General features: G+C 47.2%; 1 long non-coding RNA gene across 1 annotated transcript in view; it reads left to right on the forward strand.

The window, feature by feature from the left end:
• LOC109438629 (potassium voltage-gated channel subfamily A member 6) overlaps positions 1–19,336 on the forward strand; it is a 61,893-nt gene extending 42,557 nt beyond the window's left edge. The window contains exons 2-4 of the long non-coding RNA XR_012493831.1: positions 15,958–16,066; positions 16,411–16,487; positions 17,641–19,336. This is a non-coding gene — a long non-coding RNA (potassium voltage-gated channel subfamily A member 6). The remainder of the gene's footprint in view (positions 1–15,957; positions 16,067–16,410; positions 16,488–17,640) is intronic.
• Positions 19,337–19,782: the final 446 nt, after the last annotated feature.

Here is a 19,782-nt window from a genome sequence, read left to right on the forward strand (position 1 = left end):
AGTTCAGTTGCCATGTTCAATCTAGTTGCAGGGGGCACAGCCCACCATCCCATGGGGGAATCGATCGAACTGACAACCTTGTTGTTAAGAGCATGCGCTCTAACCAGCTGAGCCATCCGGCCACGCCACCAGCAGCTCAGCTCAAGTCATTGTCTTCAGTCTAGTTGTGGAGGGCACAGCTCACTGGCCCATGTGGGACTCGAACTAGCAACCCTGTTGTTAAGAGCTAGCACTCCAACCAACTGAGCCATCCGACTGCCCTCTATGTCCTTTTTAATGCTTGTTATCTCTTTGTTGAAGTTATCACTAAGTTTCTTGAGCATTCTTATAACTGTTGTTTTGAACTCTGTCTCTGATAGGTTGCTTGATTCCATTTTGGTTAGTTCTTTTTCTGGATTTTTCTCCTGTTCTTTCATTTGGGATGTAGTTCTTTGTTTTCTCATTTGTTTCTGTTTGTTTGTTTGTCTTTCTGTTTGTTTCTATGTATTAGGTAGATCTGCTATGTCTCCCAGTCTTGGCCAGGTGGCCTTATGTAGTAGGTGTCCTGTGGGGCCCTGGCACAGTCTCCCTGGTCACCTGCTCTGGGTGCTCCAGGAGTGTCCCTTGTGTGGCTTGTGAGTGCCCTCCTGTTACAGTTGAGCCGTGATTGCTATTGGCATGTCAGTGGGTGGGACTGACCCTCAGGTTGATTGGCTGTGGGACTTGGCCACATCCACAGCTCACAGGCTACTCTGTAGGGGACTTACTCCACTGAGTGGGATTCACCCCAGTGGGCTCCAGTACCTTTTGAGACCACCCTTTGGATATGCTGCTTGTGGGGCTAATTGGGAGGTGCTTTGCTGTGGTCTGAAGCCAACCTCCAAGTATGTTGGTTTTAGGGCCTCTTGGGAGGGGCTCTGGTGCAGGCCCAGGTCACCTACTGCCTGTAAACAGCTGGGGACTACCTGGTAAGAGCTACAAAATGATTTGTGGTTGTTTGCTGCCTGTGCTAACCCTGGAGGCACGTAGGAGAGACCACACTACGAACTGAGGATGTCTGCCACCAGTACTGGGCCTGGGGTAGCTCTGAAAATAGCCAGGACACTTGACCTGCTGCCACCTGCCAGCTTCCTTAAGGTTCAGCCCCTGATAAAGCCTTGTGCGGGACACAAATTGGGTGAAGGCAGCGTCTCAGGGAGTCACTAGAGTGGGAAGAGTTGTGGTCCACAGGTTAATGTAGACCCTGGTTTGGTGCCAGTGCTAAGCTTGGAGCTACTTAGCAAAAGTTTCAGAGCACACCCAGGCCACCTGCCTCCTGCCTGAGTCCTGCGGACTCAGATAGTTTTTCAAGAAAGAGAGCAATGTGGGAGGGCTGGCTGCTCTCAGAGAAAGTGTCTCTGGTGTTGGGCTAGTTGGGTGGGTTGGGGTCTTTGTGAGTCAGGTAGGTGGAGCAGTGGAGCTCACCAGGGCAATCAGATTCAGATTTGGCTGTGGTGGGGGTGGGCTCAACACAGGAAAGATGTCTCCCACCTGCCAGCTGCATGGGAGAGGACCTCATACAGGGAAAATGGTGACTGTCCTCCAGCCCTCACGCCAATGCCTGCCAAGTTACAGTCCCTCAGCTGGAGCCCAAGGTGGGTGCCCGTGAGTGAGAAAGTCTGTGTGTGGGCTGTTTAAGAGGACACATGGGTTTCCTGCAGCTTTCCATCCCACCCAAATGGTCAGAATCTCCACTGTTTTTCACAGCCAGATGTTGTGGAGGTTCCTCTTCCCGGGACCAGTACTCTGGGCTGAGGAGGCCGGTGTGGGGCTGGGGTCTCTTGCTCCTCTGGGGGGAACCTCCATGGCCGAGATATCCCTCCGGGTTCTTAACCACCACACAGAGGTTTGGGGCCAGCCCATTACGCATCTCTACTCCTTCTATAATTCTCAATGTGGTATGTTCTTTATATCCTCGGTAATAAAGCTTCTGTTCAGCCAGACTTCAGATGGTTCTCCAGGTCGATTGTTCTATAATTTAGTTGTAATTTTAATATGTTCATGGAAGGGCAGCAGGCCAAGTGTTTATCTACTCCGCCATCTTGGATCTCCTCCTCTCTTCCAGTTTTCTTTTTGCCCAATGTTTTAATAGTCAAGAAAGCCTTCTGGATATTAATAGGAGCAAAATACCAGGGCATACTTGGTCTGAGCCAGTACTTCCTCATTCTTCATTGTGGCTCGGAATCATCTGGAGAACTTGTTAAAACGCAGATTCCTGGGCTGCAACCCCCAAAGTTATTGATTCAATAGGTCTGAGAAGGGGCCCCCAAATGTGCATTTTTATCAAGCTTTCCGGTAATGCTGATGCTGTTGGTCGGGACACCACATTTTGAGCAGCACTGGCTTAGAACACAATGAGGACACCAGGCTGCCATCTACACCCAGTGCAGTGAGCACTGTGCAGGTAATAACCTGGGGATTTTAGCGGTCGGAGGAAGCAGTCAGTGCGATAAATGCATGCACAGCTAAATCGCCAAGGAAATGGGAATTGTTAGTTAATGAGTGTGGTTGTAACTAAACTATTGGCTAACTACCACGTTTGTGGGAAGCATCCCGAGTTAGTGGTATGAGCTTCTGGCCACTAGGGGGAGCCAGGACTACTTCTTCACAGGCCCAAGGGTCTGAGAAGAGGAAAAGTACTGGAGAGGGTAAGCAAAGCCTTTCAGAGAATGCGGCAACATTCTGCACGGAGGCCACACACACCACTGCAATCTTGATATACACAGACACCATGGAGAACTACGGTTCAATGGGGAGAGGGGATTGCTTCTTTTTCAAGTTTGGTTTTCCTTCCACTCTCTCAAAGTACACTCTCGTTAACACTGTTACGCAGAGAGATGACTTGTGGTAGCAGATGGAACAAAGTTTGCTATCCCTATTTTGTAGAGAGAGCAAGGAAAGAGAGAGAAAAGAGTTTGTGCAAGGAGACAGTAAGGGCGGGCTGGGCTGGTTGGACCAAAGTGTGCCCTGCCCAGGTGTGTCTGTGTCGTGGAGGAGATGCAAGCCTGGGGGTGGGCTGTGAGGCCTCGGTAGAACCCAGTGTTGTGGTGCTGACCAGGGTGTCCTTCCTGGGCGTGGGGCAGGAGAAGGAATTCTTTAGGGAGAAAAATACTGAGTAAGGCAGTCCTAGAAGCTATGAAGACAAAATAACCAAGATGTATTTTTCTTGCCCTGTACTTGCAAAGAAGTGTGGTCTGGGAGTTATCGCATGTCCCTTTTTCATGGCCCATTAGCCAGTCTCACCTGGGAATATGCATGTTCCAAGCACCACAGCAGGCAGCAGAGCCTACAGAGCGGTCGCTAACCAAGAACTAATGGGCCACCTAACATTTCTGTGGCATCCCTGTCTCTTCCTGCTTCACCATTAGGCCCTTTTCCCACAGCACCAATGAGCTTTGGAAAGAGCTTAATCTCTCACAGATTATTTGGAAGGGATTTGCATTTCAGCCATCAAAACCTTTTCTTTCTTTTTTTGGCATGAAAGTGGCCACGTAGTGGTTTGGAAGAAAAATTATGGATCCAGGTAACATTGGGACACGTGCGATCATTGGTGGGCTGGGTGTGTATTTTGAACCCTAACTCATTTGAAGGACACATTTCTCTGGTGTTTCTGTGCATGTGTGTGTCTTTGTGTGCATGTGGGTGTACAGCCTCTATGGCAAATTACAGGACATCCACTGTAAAAATTTAGTTTGGGGATGTGGTAAATATTTCCTGGGCCCACCCATACTTCTCCTAAGAGATCCTACCTCTCACCTCCAATGATCCTCCAGTTAGCTTATTAACATTGGTCCCGTGACCAATACAAACAAATCATTTGTTCAGATACAGCCCCCCCATTAGAACTAAATGGAGGGACCAGCAGCCTTTCTTCTCAGGCTGCAGCCTAATTTTTCTCTAGCTCACTGTGATAGCTTTTTGGCATGAACAAAGGAGCAGGCTCCTTCTTTTATAGATCTAAGTGAAAAGGTGTGTGTGTGTGTGTGTGTGTGTGTGTGTGTGTGTGTGTGTGTGTTTAGACTCTATAAGCTCCTACCCCAAAACACTCTCCTTAAAGCATTTTTAGTAAGCAAATCCCTGTCTCCATGCTGGTCTGTCGTTTCCACACAGCTCTCTTACTGCTGGTATAGAAAGGAACTTAAATGAGACCAAGGGGTTCCCCTTCCCTTGCATGATATCCTGGATATAAATTCTGCTTTTCCGAGTGACAATTTCCAAAAAGCTCCTTTGTTCTTTGTTGAGTACAAAGCAGTAACTCTTTAAGACAGAGCCTCTGCACTTACTCCTCAGCTGTTCTGTTGCTGTTTGGATGGCAGGTACTTTCAGCCTCAGATCCTAGCCTGACCTATTGCTCCCCATGAAGTCTTGCTTTGGGGTACCCTTGCCACTGCACAGCTCCATTGCCAATGCAGTCCTCCATGGCTCCCTGCTGCTGTCTTGAGTGCTGCCTGGTTGCTGGGACCAGTGGGGTCCAGTGAACCCAAGTCAGGGAATAGAGAGCAGTGTTTGCTGTGGATTGCAGTTCCCATCCTTTGCCTCTCCTTGCAGGACCCCCCCCCCCGCCCCCCCCCCCGCCCCCGCTCAGCCTTCCCCAGTGCTGTAACTGACCCTGAACAGCAGAGGCAGGAAAGTCACTGCTCTAGTTGAATTTTGCTGCAGTTTCTTTTTTTTCTCCCCTAGATGCTGAGAGCTATTTTTAGCCAGGGATTTTTTTTCTTTTTTTTTTTTGCAGGGGATCCACAGTCTATTTTTAAAGCCCTTACGGAGGCCAAACCTTGCAGTGCTCCTCACGGGGACTTTGGAGTTAGGTGGAGAGACCAGGGTAGTGGGGATGGAGGAGGGTCTTCCTGAAGATGAGAAGGTGGTCAGAAAAGGCCTAAGGAAGGTTGGCAGAAACTGGGTCCCAGGCAGGGGCAGAGGGCGCCTTACTTGGACTCGGGAGCCCATGAAAGTCCACCAGGCCCCCCTCCCCCCACCCCAGTCACTCACACCTCAGGCCAGGGAGGCTTCGAATCTGTTAATGCAGCAGCTACAATGCCATTGCCTTGGAACATGGCAGTTGATTTAGTTTACGGCATTTTCCTTTCCTTTTCCTGAATATCTGCACTCACATCTCTCCCCACCTCCCTTTCCACAGCACCATCTTGTACAGGTGAGCTGAGTTGTGGAAGTTTTGGACAACGGGTTGGGCAGGAGGCCTGTCCTGAGGGAGGAGAGGGCCTGGGTGTGCCACAGATGGTGACCAGGGGACAAAGGGCTCCGCAGGTGGCAGGGAGAAAGCAGCTAGGTAAGGATCTGATAGCTGTAGGCTCCACGAGACAGAGAGAAGGAGGAAGAAAAGAGAAAACAAGGCCTCAGAGGGCAGGGCTGCTTCTGGGAGAGCTCAGAGTCCCATGCAGCGTGACTTGGGCAGAGACGCTGACAGGGTGGGGGTGTTGTGGTGTCCTAAAGAGCCTCCCCAAGACCGTGCCTTTCCCCCACTCCCATTCCTGGCACCTAACCCCTTCCACGCCAAGCCCTGTGGGGCTGGGGAGGGCCATTCACAAGACCTGGATGGAATAGGTAGGGAGAGAGGCCTGGATGGAAAATTCCAGGCAGAGTGGGTGCACAGGCTCCTAAACTGAACCAAAGGCCTCTCTTACCTCTGCTTTCCATGCAGGGAATTGACAGAGGAAATCCGCTGAGCCTGAGCTTGAGCTTCTCTGCCGGCTTAACTGATTACACCCCTCCTTTCTCTCTCCTCATAGAACTTAGTCCATGGGGCCTGGGACTGCCCTGCAAATGGTGCCCACCTGCCCCCCAGCCCCCCTTTCCTACCATCTCTAGCTGTACCAAGGGGAGAGGAGGAAGAAGGGAAACAGGGAGTCTTTCATTCCAACTCACTTGCAGATGTTCACATGGCTCTTCAGACAAGTACAGGCTGGGGACGCTGCTGTGTGGTCCACGAGGCGATGGCAGGACCCCTGGGAAAGGCTGCCTTCCTGGGGTGGGAGCTGAGACCTGGCCTGGCTGGCTCAGCCTGCCGACATTCCGGGATGGCCTGTCCCCCCGCCCCACACTCCATCAGCTGGGGAGGAAGAGGCCAGACCTCCGTGTGCCCCTGGAAAGCCCCCATGTTCCCCAGACGCATAGCTTCCCCATTGTTACCTGCCCAAGACCCAGGCCAGTTTTACCGTGCCCCCTTTGTCTGTTACATCAGGCTCCACAAGAGCCTGTGGGACGACCGTCATCTCCATGACACCCTAAGTTTCTCAGTGGTCACTTTCTCAGTGGCGCCTTCCCTGCCCCTCTATTTGAAATTCTTATACCCCCTCCCCGTCACCTCTTAATCCCCCTTCTTGCTTAGTGTTTAGTTTATCACCATCTCACGTACCATGTATCTTACCATCTCTTGTTTGTTATCTGTCTCCTGACCTCAGTTCCATGAGGACAGGGATTTCCTTTCTTTCTTCCTTTCTTTCTTTCTTTCTTTCTTTCTTTCTTTCTTTCTTTCTTTCTTTCTTTCTTTCTTTCCTTCCTTCCTTCCTTCCTTCCTTCCTTCCTTCCTTCTTTCTTTCTTTCTTTCTTTCTTTCTTTCTTTCTTTCCTTCTTTCTTTCTTTCTTTCTTCACAACAAATGCCTCAGTTCCTAAGCCAGTGATGGCATATTTTAATATATATTTATTGAATGAATTAATAAAAAGGACAAAATGTGCCATGTTATAAGCATCCTGGGTGGCTTTTTCCCTGACTCTACAGACAAGCAGATAATTCAAGAAGGTGATATAGGGAAAATAACACCTCCCACCCCCCAATAGACACACAGAAAAGATCAGTTTAGGGCCCAGAATAACAAGTAATTCAGAAACTCAATAAGAAAGGGCTGAAGAGATCATAAGATCTAAGCCCCACATTTGTGCAGAAGAAGGAACTAAAGCCCAGAGAGGCGAAGTAACCTGCCCAGAGTCACACAGCCAATTAGTGACCAAGAGTGGAACCTGGGTTCCCTGCTCTCTAGCTACAATTCCAGCAGTTCCAGTGGCTGCTGACCCCTCAGTGCCTTAAAAGGTGTGAAAAGCATTACATTCCCTCCCAGGTCAAGGAGGCAAGTGTTTTTCTGACCTGCAGGGTAGAATTTCCCCCAAACTCAGGGCAAACAAGTCAGCAAACCAGAGTCCCCAGGTTCTCAGCCAGCTGGAGGGCCCTGGGAGGCTGCGGAAAAATCTGCCTGTGAAGACGTCTGCTCTCAGCAGGACCCACATTGTGGGGCGTAAAAAAACCCCTGTCAGCAAAGAGACAGACATTCTGCTCTGGGAGGTGATCAAGGGCTGTGTCATCCTCATCCCCAGCACAGTGGAAATCCTCACAAAGGGTAGTTTGCTGGGGTGGGGGCAGGGGGTTGCAGTCTCCATGCTTTCCACACTTGGCGTGGCCCTCGTGGGAGTTACTGAGCTGTCAGTAGTAGCAGCTATATCAGGACAAGGCAGTGAAACACCCCTCATCTGGGAACAACAGTCTGTCAGCCAGCGATGGCATTAGAAACACTGGACTCCCTCCCCACACTGAATCCCATTACCCTGGAGAGACAGGTGTCCCTGAGCTCAGGGACTCTGTCATGTGGGAGAATCCAGAAACCATTATAACATACAGATCCACGAGCACAGCTTGAAATCATGGCAACTAGGTAACCAGGAAACGAGGAAACCAGGTAAGAGAACAATGATACTAATCAATAATGAAAGTGAGTGTGTACGTGTGTGCATTTTACATTTGCATGTAATGCTTGTACCAAAACAGATGTAGGGTGACTTAATTCACTATGTCATCATGCTTACAAAGTGCCAAGTGCTTTTCACACCGTGTTATGCTGCATAGCTTCACTGCAAACATCAGGTCAAGGATTTATGGTCTGGGTTTATGGTTAAGGAAACAGACGATCAGAGACGTTAAATCCCAGGTCTTAAGTCTCTCCACAGGTAAGTGGTCGACCTGGAGCTTGAAACCAAAACTGCCTGATTAAATACAAATGCCACATGGGGCTAAACAGGACTGGCTTCAGGGAGAGAGCTTGGAGCCCGTTTAGAGGGAGGGGAACCTGCCTGGAACATGCCAGCCTGGCCAGGGCCAGGCTCAGGGGTTAGAATAACCCCATCCTTCCAAGGAGTGCCCAGTCCGGCACAGTGGGTCCATTCCAGCCCTCACCTCCAGCCGCACTCCCCAGGGGCTCTCCTGGCCCGGTGCCACCACCTGTCTGCTTCTCTCCTACATGTGTGCGTGGGGAAGAGTTGCAGGGATGGCTGTGCTAATGGGAGAACAACGACAGGAAGGACCGTGGAGAGTTGGAAGCACAAGGTGAGTGGTGAGTTCAAACACACCGAGCAGGCAAGAGGGTCCACAGTCAATGTTGGTGTCTTGGACTCCGCATCCCAGAGGCCTATGGGAGAGTGAAAACAAACAACTGCCTGGCCCCATCACCCTCCTCATGCTGCCGCATTCTCTGTGCAGTGAGTTGAATGGTGGCCTCCACAGAGATAGGTCTACATTTTAACCCCTGGAACCTGTGAATGTGGTCTTATTTGGTGACACTATAAAGTGTTATTGTAGATATAATTAAGTTCAAGATCTTAAGATGCAACCATCGAAGATTATCTGGGTGGACCCTAAATCCAATATCAAGTATTCTCACCAGAGACATAGAAGAGAGGCAAGAGGAGGAGGAAGCCAAGTGAAGACTGGAAAGATTGGGGCCATCGGAACTGGAAGAGGCCAGGAAGGGTTCTCTCCTAGAGTATGACGCTGCAACACCTTGAGCTCAGACTTCTGGACTCCAGCAATGGGAGAGAATAAATTTCTGCTGTTTAGCCACCATGTATGTGGTCATTTTACAGCAAGTGTTGGAAAATAGTACAGCCTGGAACACCCTTCTTCTCTCATCTCTTTACCTCAGCCAGCCACTCCTCCTCCTTCAGGACTCAGCCCAGGTGTCTGATTCTCTGGGAAGCTTCTCCTAGTGAGGCTCTCTCTCGTCAGCCCCTGAGCTTGTCCCTGTGGTAACATTGGTCAACTGGATGCAAATGCTCCCTCATCTATCTTCCCCTTAATATGAGCCTCAGGCAGGGACCTTTCCAGTCTAGGACGTTGTCCCGCATGTTGTCATGGGGTCCACTACAGAGTAGATCCTCAGTGTGTGGGAGCACGTTAGGTCAGAGGTCAGGGAAGGTGGAGGTCACTGTGCTTGCGAGAGACTTCTTGGAAGAAGTGGGACCTGAGCCCAACTTTAAAACACAAAAGGGAGAAGGAGAATATTGCAAGCAGCATTGGCTAATGGGCTAGAGCGAGGCTGAGCAGTGTTCCTGGCGGTGGTGGGCGGGCCGGACACACGTGTGAGGAGTCCGACAAGGCGGACCTCACCCAGAGGAAAAGCTGTTAATTCAGACGCAGCCAAGCATCCCTATGAGAGAGCGCTCCCTATGACCCTGACCTCAGTCCTTTCCATGAGCCCTTGACTCTCGGGGACAACCCTACAGAATGGGTATTAGTATCGTCCTCACGTATAGAAGAGAGAACAGAGTTAAATAAATTCTCCAGTGTCTCACAATGAATAAGGGGAGGGGCTGGAATTCCAACCCTGACAATCTGGATGTAGGACTCTCATATCACTTTTTCTGTCTGGATGATGACGGTGGTGAGGGAGATGTCGCTGACACAGAGTGCTTACTGTGTATCAGATGCCACGCAGAGCACTTTGCACATATTGATCAATTCAATTCTCCCAAGTGCTGTAGAACTGGGTGCTATTGCAGATAAGGAAATGGAGACTCAGAGAACATAGGTACATTGCTCAGGCACACTGCCCGCTGTCATGAAGTGATGGAACAAGATATGAATGCTGGGATGCTGTGGGAATAAGCACAGTCCTATTTCCCTAGAACTGGGGACCAACCTGGATACACATCAGATCACAATGGGAGTCAAAAGCTGGTGTTTCCGGGGCCCTGCCTCCACGTGTTCCAGGAGAGACCTCTGTTCCACCAAGATTCCTCCCACGTGCTGTTGAGTGTCCCCAAATCACCTCACATGCTCTAAGAATTTGTGCTGGCAGCTAATGCTTGCTTCCCACTGTTGTTTTCCTCTCAGGCCACGGTGCCTACAGTCATGAGGTCCTCTCCTGATTATTCCCCATTACTCCTCCAGCTCCTGGTGCAGCTTCTATCCCTGGCCTTGAAATATTCCAAAAGTGACCCTGAATGGGAAAGCAGACTTCACTAACCCACGCTGCTCTGTACTGCCCTGCCTCCCAGAGATTTCAGTGAAGCAGCTCTCACTCTTTTCTGCTTCTCAGTTCCATCCCTTCTCCCTACCCACCACCAGCTAGGATTCAGGTGCAGGTCCTGGGGCTGGATGGGCTGAGTGACACACCCTTCCCCACTAATGCTGTGCCACTGCTTCTAGAAGGAGAGTGGTCCAATCTCTGGAATCCATTTATTCCCAGCAGGCACTGCTTCCTCATGTCAATCAATTGCTGCAGTAGATTCTCCTCAATGGTTCTTCAGACATGTGCAGATGGGTCTGAATAGATAGCAAATACGTTTCTGTTCTCCAGCTGATGTGTGAAATGAGTCAGATGGGAAGGAATTGGCAAGTTTTCACACCATGTACCCAGCCGTCGGGGTCACTGAAGGCTGTCATACGGCTGCATTAGAACTCAGAGAGCATTTTCTAAGTTTCACAGCACATTTGCTTTTACTGGGTCATCCTCTCCTCCTTCAAGGATGAAGCACCAGATCTCCAGGGCGCTTCTGCTGCCTCAGCAAGTCCAGGAGCAAGACCGTCCCGGCTCTGAGCTGCTGGTTGGGAGACACAGAGCTTCCAGGAGGACGTGCTGTCAGCAAAGTGCTCTGGTTGAGCTAACACCCAGCTGCGCAGGGTTGGAGAGCTCTAGACTGAATCTCCTCTGTAGAAAACTCCCCTGCCTCTATACGCTTGACAGAGCCTTAGTATTTGGCTACTTGGTTATTTGTCTGATGAAAACATGGGCTTTTCTAAGGGACTGGGAAAGTCAGGGCTCTTAACACGGCCCCAGGAACCTCTGAAGTCTGACTTCTCCAGTGTGGCAAGGATGGGATACAAGGCATTGACTTCTTTCCCGAGATTTTCCTGCCCCCAAGAGATTCGAACTAAGGACAGAACACAAAGGAGTGTGTGGGCAGAAATGTACTTATAAGCCAATACGCTACTTATGGGAATAATAATGGTGACGATGATGATCTGAGGCTACCGGTAACAATGATGATGACAGCAGTGAGGGCAATGATGGTGACGATACCAGCTAACGGTTACTGAAAGCCAGCTCTGTACCTGGGACTGTGCTAAGTCCTTGATGTGCAACAGCCCATTTACTCCTCCTGGGAACCCCGTGAGATAGGTACTAAGGTACTATTGTTCCCACCTTTCAGAGAAGCAAACTAAGGCTCAGAGAGGTTGAGTAACTTGCTTGCGGTCACATAGCAGGTAAGCAGTGGAACTGAGTCTCACAGGAAGTCTATCTCCAGAGCCCCAGCCTTGAGGCGACGTCTCTCATGTGTTTAGTCCATTTCCTCTCACGCATGCCACATCTTTAATCCAAATAATGGGGCTCAACTCTCTCCCCCAAAAGTGAAGGTGTTCTGACCCAGTAAAAACACATAGTGAGCAAGTAGTAACTGGAGTTGTCCACAGGGCACATGTGGCAAACACCCTGAATGTGTGAGTGGGGAGTGGAGGGCGGGGGGAGGGGTGGAAGGAGAGGAACCTAGAGAGGTAGATGTGGTAAGATAATGGAGGGGATCACGGTTTGACTTCATGCTGGAAGCAATAGGGAGGCCTCAAAGGTTTCTGAGCAGAAAAATGGCAAGATCAAATTTGTACTTCGGAAAGCTCCTACAGTGATTCAGTTCTGGATGGGGCAATCTTATGCACATTCCTTCAAGCCATACCACCAGGAGGACCCTCTCATCTGCCTACCTATGAGGCTGTGCCTGCCTGGGAGGTAGGAAGCAATGGCGAGCCCCTCCATCTTGATTTTGCAGAGGAGGAAGTTGGGACTCGGGTTCCGTGCCATTTTGGCTTCCCTTAGAGCTCAGAGATGAAGGAACATGCCAATGTGACCAGTGTTGTGATGGTAAATGTTTAACAACCTGCTCTCTAGGTGGGGATTTATAGCATTTGCAAATTCCCTTGGTATAAATACCCCCACTGTGGCTGATTTCAAGCTACCAATGTAATATCAACTGAAATTTTTTTATTTATTTGCAGAATTCCTGAACATTTTATTGATTGATTGATTGATTGATTGATTGATTGATTGATTGATATTAAAGTATAGTTGATATATAGTACCATAGTAGCTTCAGGTGTACAAGATAGCGATTCAACATTTATATACCTTACAATGTAATCACCACAATTAAGTCTAGTAACGATCTGTCACTGTACAAAGTGACTATATTATTGACTATATTCCCTGGGCTGTAAACTATATACTATACTGTATACTATACATTCCCTGTGAAGGGGAATAAGAGGCACAAACTTCCAGTTATAAAATAAATAAATCACTGGGCTGTAATGTACCACAGAACTCCTGGACATTTAGCATCTGGGTCTAGCAAGCCCGCAGGAGCCAGCTCCGCCATATCCTGCAGGCAACTTCGTGCCCTCCCCCTACCTTATTCATGCAGAGACTGAGGGAATTCCCCGTCAGTGCTGATAAGAGAGGCAAAGCAACTTGCCCAGGCCATAGCTGGCCAACATGGAGACTCAGGAATGGAGTGAGGGATAGAAATTGGCATCTTGGCTCTCAGGCCACAAGTAGGCTCTGTTTAGGAGGACAAAATTTGATCTCTGCCTGGATCCCCTTCAGTAACAACAAAATTTTCCTCTGGCTTGTAAGACCTATGTGTCATAACCTCCTACCAGAACTAGAAAAATAATGTCATGGAATATTTTTAATAACAAGTACAAATCCCCTACAGTGAGAATTTAAGTCCAGTGACTTCTAGAAGATTATATATCATTTTTCAGTTTCCATGGTGCTTATATTGCCCTGGCATTCATTTGGTCATTTATTCATTCATTCGTTCATCTGACATAAATTGGGAGCCCAGGCAACAGAAAAGAAGGGTCACCAATTAGGTATTGACAAGTCAGAAATCAGAGGTCAGAGCCAGAATCAGGCAGTAGACCATGAGTCTTAACAGGTGAGATAAAAGTTGAGAAGTAAGCGGTCACTGCAGTTTTGAGAACCAACAGATGAGGTTCTCAGGACTGACAGGTAGGAGATTGGTGCTCAGCACCGGTGATCAGAGAGCATGGCTCACAGCAACCTGGTCTTGAAGCAAGAGACTGACCTCGCCACTGGGTACTTGCCTACTTCTTGTTGGGAGAAGAGATAATGCCAGGTAAGGGATTGCCATAAGGTGGACCAGGGAAGGGGAAAGGAACTGATACTTGTAGAGAGACTGTTATACATTAGGCACTGCATAAGGTTTTGATAAGTGTTTGTTTGAGAAAATCGTTTGAGAAAATGGATGCTCAGAGAGGTTACATCACTTGCCTATGGTCACACAGCTGGTAAGTGGCAGCAGTGGGAAATGAGAGAGTAGAAGCTGAGTACAGACTTAGAAAAATTGGCAAGCACTTGGAACTTAATAGAAATAGAATCAGTTGGGTGTTTCCCTGCATTTGGGGGCAGTATGGCAGTTGTTGGGCTGGGGTGGTTGGGTAGAAAGCTGAGGGAAGCAGAGTGATATTTCTGTCCTCCCCATGCCATGAGGAGAAAGGTGTCGACTGCCCTGTCCATGTGTCCTCCCTGGAGGAAATACTCTGAGTGTTTACACAGAGGCACATTTCGGGCCCTCTGAGGAAGGCCAAATTATAAACGAGATCATACCCCAGCTCAGCAAATGCCCGAGAGTGAGGCGCTCGCTGACATGCTGACAGAGAACAGGGACTTCTTGTTTACCCGTTTTGCCATCTGGATGAGCAAAGCAATGTCCAAGGAAATAGCTGTAACTGAAAGCTCAGAGGCTGCCTCTCTGGCTCCCTCTATGCCTGCTCCAAAGGGCTTTGACTGCTTCTTGACCAGGTGCAAGAATGGTTAGTTGGGGAGGGGAGGGCAGGGGCTCACAACCGCAAGCACACACAAGCCAACATGGACCCACGGCCTAACCATGGTATCTGGGTGAAGGATTAACAGTGAATGTCTGGAGATCAGAGACCAAGACATTCTCCTGAGGGTGTATGAGTGAAAGGGCTTTATCTGTCGAAGGAGGAATTTAGATCAGACAAGAGGTAGAACTTCATCATTAGAAGAGTTGAGAAATGGTTCACTGTGTTAAGCAGGTCACTTAGTGAAATTCTTTTGTATGGGCTAGGGGGTGGAAAGGTTGGGTGTAGAAATGCTGGATCAGGGGATGAGTAACTGATGTGAGTGACTCTCTCCCAGCCTTGGCCCTACAATTCATTCCACTCTACAGAGCTAAGAAAACTGGGGAAGATTTGAATCTTTGACTCCTTTGAGGGTATGTGGGTATGAAAACACATCAAAAGTTCCCTTGACCCTGCCATTCTTGCTCTTGAAGGAACACAGGGATCCTGAAAATCTGGAAATGTGAGCAACCCCTACCTTTCATTTGACATTAGAATGCCCTGCTTAGTGCTTTGGCACAAACTAATTTGGAAAAGTGCTGGCATTAGTCAGGAAGGAGCTGTCCCAAACAAACAAGAAGCTCAGTAGCCTTACACAATAAAGTATATTTCTCTCTCTCATCACTGTTCAATGAGTTGGTGAAAGAGGAAGGCCTGGAGGAGCCTCTGTTCCATGCAGTCATTCAGGGACCCAGGCCCTGATCTTCCTTAGGCCTCATAAATCGCCACTGCTTGTGGGTGGAAGGTGAGGGATGGAGGGAGGAAAGAGAAAATAGATTACCAGGAAGATTTTTAGAGGCTAGTCCTAGAAGCTGCATTAATCACTCTTTTTTTTTGGGGGGGGGGGAAGGGAAACAGGACTTTATTGGGGAACAGTGTGTACTTCCAGGACTTTTTCCAAGTCAAGTTGTTGTCCTTTCTATCTTAGTTGTGCAGGGCGCAGCTCAGCTCCAGGTCCAGTTGCCATTGTTAGTTGCAGGGGGCGCAGCCCACCATCCCTTGCGGGAGTCCAACTGGCAACCTTTCGGTAGAGAGGATGTGCTCCAACCAACTGAGCCATCTGGCACTGGCCCATGTGGGAATCAAACCGGCAGCCTTCGGAGTTAGGAGCACAGAGCTCCAACCACCTGAGCCACCTGGCCAGCCCTGCATTAATGACTCTTGATAACATTCCATTGGCCAGAAGAATCACATGGCCCCATCTGACTGTAAGCGAGACTGGGAAATGAAGTTCCCAGGAGGAAAAGGAAACCATATTTAGATTTGGTGAATTCATATCAGTGTCTGGCACATATTCCTGAGGTTTCTGGAAGGACACTGTGTGTTAGGGGAGTTGGTGGTAATGAGAGGTCCTCTATGACTTCCCGTACAGACATAGCCTGAAAGAAGCACCTTGTGACTAACTCAGAACTGCTTTAAAAGGGCAGTGATGCATGGTGGGCTTCTCAAGCCTTGAAGATGGACTCTCAGTCCTGCATTGTAAAGCCAGTTGTTACCAGTGGCAGCTCTGTCCTCGTCATTGGGAAAAAGTTGTAAATCTGGAACATCATGTGAACTGAGCCTTTGGAGGGAGGCTGCATTGTGGTTAATTTATATTTTGCTCATCGAAGTAACTTAAGCACAAGAACTGGAGACTTTTAGGACCTGAGCTTCATGCATTTATGAGGCTTTGTGGGGTTCCCAGGAACCTTGAATTGGTTGGTATTTTGCAAGGCGTCAGGTCTAAGGCTGAGGAGTTTAAGACCTGTTGGTTTCATTCCTCTCATTTCTCCAGGACATTCTGGCCTATCTAACATGGATTTTCTAACATCTCTACCAACTCTACATAGAGAAGTCTACAGATGTGGAGGGAAAGTATCTTCAATTATTTCTTCAACTTACAGGTAGGATGACCACCTATCCTGGTTTACCCAGGACAGCTCTGGTTTATACCTATTGTCCAGGCATAATTATTAATAGTGCCTGCTTTTGCTCTCAGAAGTGTCCCAGTTTGGACAATGCATTATGTGATCAGCCTACTTAGAAGAGACTCAGCACCTGGGCTCGCTCCCTGACATTGATCAGGGTCCATTGCTGTCAACCAGCCTGCCAACAGCCTGACATCTCCATGATGACGCAGGAGCTGGGCCTGTGTTACTAGCTACTAATCCCCTTGTCATTGTCTTTCTTTAATTTATTAATCATGTGACTTCCAGGTTCTACAGGATCCCGATCTCTTTTCTTTCAGGCCTCAGAATCATGGGCTTGTGCTTATGCAGTGTTCAGTAAGAAGACAATAAAACAAAAAGTCAACATGCCTACAAGGTTAGTAAAGCATGGATTATAAATTTTAGTTTGTAGAAGTACAGTTTAGGATCATGAAAATTTAGGACCATGAAGATAAGGGACATTCTTTCCTCTATGCTAGACATGTGGTCTCTTCCAGATGCCTCTCACCTAATGGGAGGTCCAACTAATTCACATCAATCGAAATTCTATAGGAGGACCCCAAGTCAAACTAATGACCAAAAAAGGATCTATGCCATAGTTAATTTACAGATAGCAGGTTTTGAATGTTCTCTCTGGGTGATCCATTGTTGTCACCAAAAAGCCTCGCTTGCATGAATTACCTAGGCCCTCTAAACTACTTCTGTTTCCAGCTCTGAAAGTGACGAGTAAGCAAAAGGCCCACAACACACTCCTCTGAAGGAGAGCAATGACATCGGTGCTGCAGGAAGGAAGCATAAGATGGGAACGCTTAATTAGTTGAATCTAAACATCAAATAGAGTCTGGGGTTAGTGCCAATTGTTGAGGAGAGGGTGACAAGCATTAAGTGTGTAATCTGGTACTGATTAATGTTGCCTCCAAACCTACATGTTAAGCAAATTGAACTCTCCAAACCAGGCGCCTGTCGAGGTTGTAGTTTTCTGTGGTTTTGGAAGAGCCATCCATAAACCTGATTTGGAAGTGCCGCTATGAGCTTCGGATGGCTTAGGCTGTGCTTTCAGCAGCAGGAGACTTTTCACAGAGTTCCTAGGAAACAAACAAAAACAATGAACTGGAGAAGCGAAGCATGACCTAGGTGCTGGGCCCACCACGCGATATTCCTCTGCTGTCTTCGGGGCCTTGGGAAGTGGGTCAAAGCCAATTTCAGGGACACAGACTCTAAAATGGGATCATCCAACAATTTCCAAGCATGATCTATTGTATAATTGATGGTGTACAGGGACTTCAAAAATGTGCTGATGCAGTTCATTAAATGTGTCTTAGAAAGAAATATAACAACTATCACATCAAACCCATCAGTCCACAAATGGTATTGATTACGACAAGGTAAGTAGTAAGTAAAACAAAGTCAGTATAAAGAGAAATGTCAATAGTAAAGTTAGCACATGGATATGTCAAAAAATGTCAAAGTGTTAACAAATGAATGAAGTTTGGAAAAATCTGACCCGGTGTCCTCCTCTTGTTTTACAGATGAAGAAACTGAGGCCCAAATAGAAGAAATGGTTGATGCAGGACTAGAAACGTGGTGTCCACTACCTCCTAAGTCCCACACTAGAGACTGACGCTAGTAAGCATCCTTGGTCCCTAACTGGTAGAGCGCTTCCCAGGACCTGAGCCACAGTTCCCTCCTCCCACTGAAGGGCAAACACTTCCCATCTTCATTCCTCCAGACACACATTTCCCATCCTGCAGAGTATGCGTGATTCTTCTGTGGATATAAAACAGGAGCCTCAGGACCCTCAGTGTTGCCTGGGAATCTTTTAGAAAAAGCAAAGCAAAGGATTTCTGCCTGCTGACTTAATGAAGAGCAGTGTGGGGAGACAGAACTCACAGGTTGTTTTAAGAGTAGATCTCAAGCACTAGCGGGGCTTGGAGTCAGCCCCTTGTTGCCTGACACTCTGTGCTTTAATCCCAATCACCAGGAACTAAGGCCTGGCGACAATCTCTCAAGTGTCCACAGGAGAAAGGCAGTCGATGAGCCACACAATGGTTTACATTGTTTCCCTGGGGCTTACACATTGTCTTTGTTTCAAGGAGCAGCATCCCCACCTACATGAAGTTATAAATCACAGAAGGCAGAAGAACTGCCTGTGCCCCAGCTTTAGAACCAGGGTCTTCCTGGGGCAAGTTTGGCCACTGCACACTAGCTGTACGTTGACTCCCTGGGCTGGCAGGAGTCTGCAGAGCTTATGCTAACCATTCCCCATCCCCAGATGCAAATCAGGGGCTCTAACTTGCTTTCATGAGCGTCCAAATTTCTCTTAAAGATTTCTTGTTTCCATCTGGCTATTTGGATATATGTGCCATGTGGACACACTAGCTTTCCAGAGCTCAAGATGATCAAAGAACTTGGAGAAGGATAATGAACCAGGAAAAGAACAGCCTGATGTGATGGAAAGAATACTAAAACTTAATGACAGACCAAGGTTGAAAATAAAGGGGTGGAAAAATACATATCAAGCAAATAATAGCTAAGAGAAAGCCAGGGTGGCCATATTGGTGGCAGTCAGAAGAGACTTAAGAGAAAGATACATTAAGAGAAAGACATTTAAGAGAAAGATAAAGAGTCATTCTTTAATTACTAAAGGAACACAGAATGAGTAAGTGAAAGGCCCATAGCACACTCCTCTGAAGGTGAGCAATGACATCGGTGCTGCAGGAAGGAGCTGAATTATACCTAATAATTCAAATTCAAACTATATACTGCAACCATTTCGAGAATTATGAAGAGGGATTGGCAAATACATTTATAATGGGAGATTTTAACATACCTCTCAAAAACCAATAGGTCAAGCAGGTAAAAAAAGTAGCATCTAGAAGATTTGAATAACATGATTAGCAACCTTTGCTCAATGTACATATCTAGACTCCTGTACTCCAAATTAGAAAATACAGTAATTTTAATCAAGTATAAAACAAAGCTCAACTTTACTATTATTTTTATTTAAATTGATTTTTGTCTTTTAACTTACTACTTGCTTTTTCTGAAGCAAGGCCATCCATGGACTATTATAAAGTTTGAAGTGTAGTTATTATATTTCTTTTTAAGAAACATTTTATTAAGTACATTGGTGTTATACCTTTTTTTTAAAGTCCATGTACCCACAGAATATCCTTGTATTATATATAACTAGTGATGTGTATTAAAAATAAAGAATGCTGAAATTAATGAAGGAAGGAAGAGTCTAACTAACTCAATTTATGAAAGAGCGGTGGGGTAATCTAATTGAAATAGAAAAAAGGAACTAATAAAGAAAAGAGTAAAATTAATAAAATGAGAAAAAATAATAGAAAGAAACAACTAAAAAGCTGGTTCTTTGGAAAAAGTAACAAAATAGACAACCCTTAGGTAATATTGATTAAATAAAAGAGAACACACAAAATCAAAATAATAGAAGTAAAAACTGAGAAGTAATTGTGTTTACAGTATAGATTTAAAAATTATGAAACAATTATGATGAACTTTATGCCAATATGTTTGAAAACCTAGATAAAATATAACTTATTATAACTGAGTGAATAAAAGGATAGATAACAAGACTAGACTAAAACTATTACAGAACTTGCATCAGTAGTTTAAAAGCTACCCACAGAACAAATAAGCAATGCAAC

Source organism: Rhinolophus sinicus, linkage group LG02 (assembly GCF_036562045.2).
Source record: "Rhinolophus sinicus isolate RSC01 linkage group LG02, ASM3656204v1, whole genome shotgun sequence".
Classification (NCBI taxonomy): Eukaryota; Metazoa; Chordata; class Mammalia; order Chiroptera; family Rhinolophidae; genus Rhinolophus; species Rhinolophus sinicus.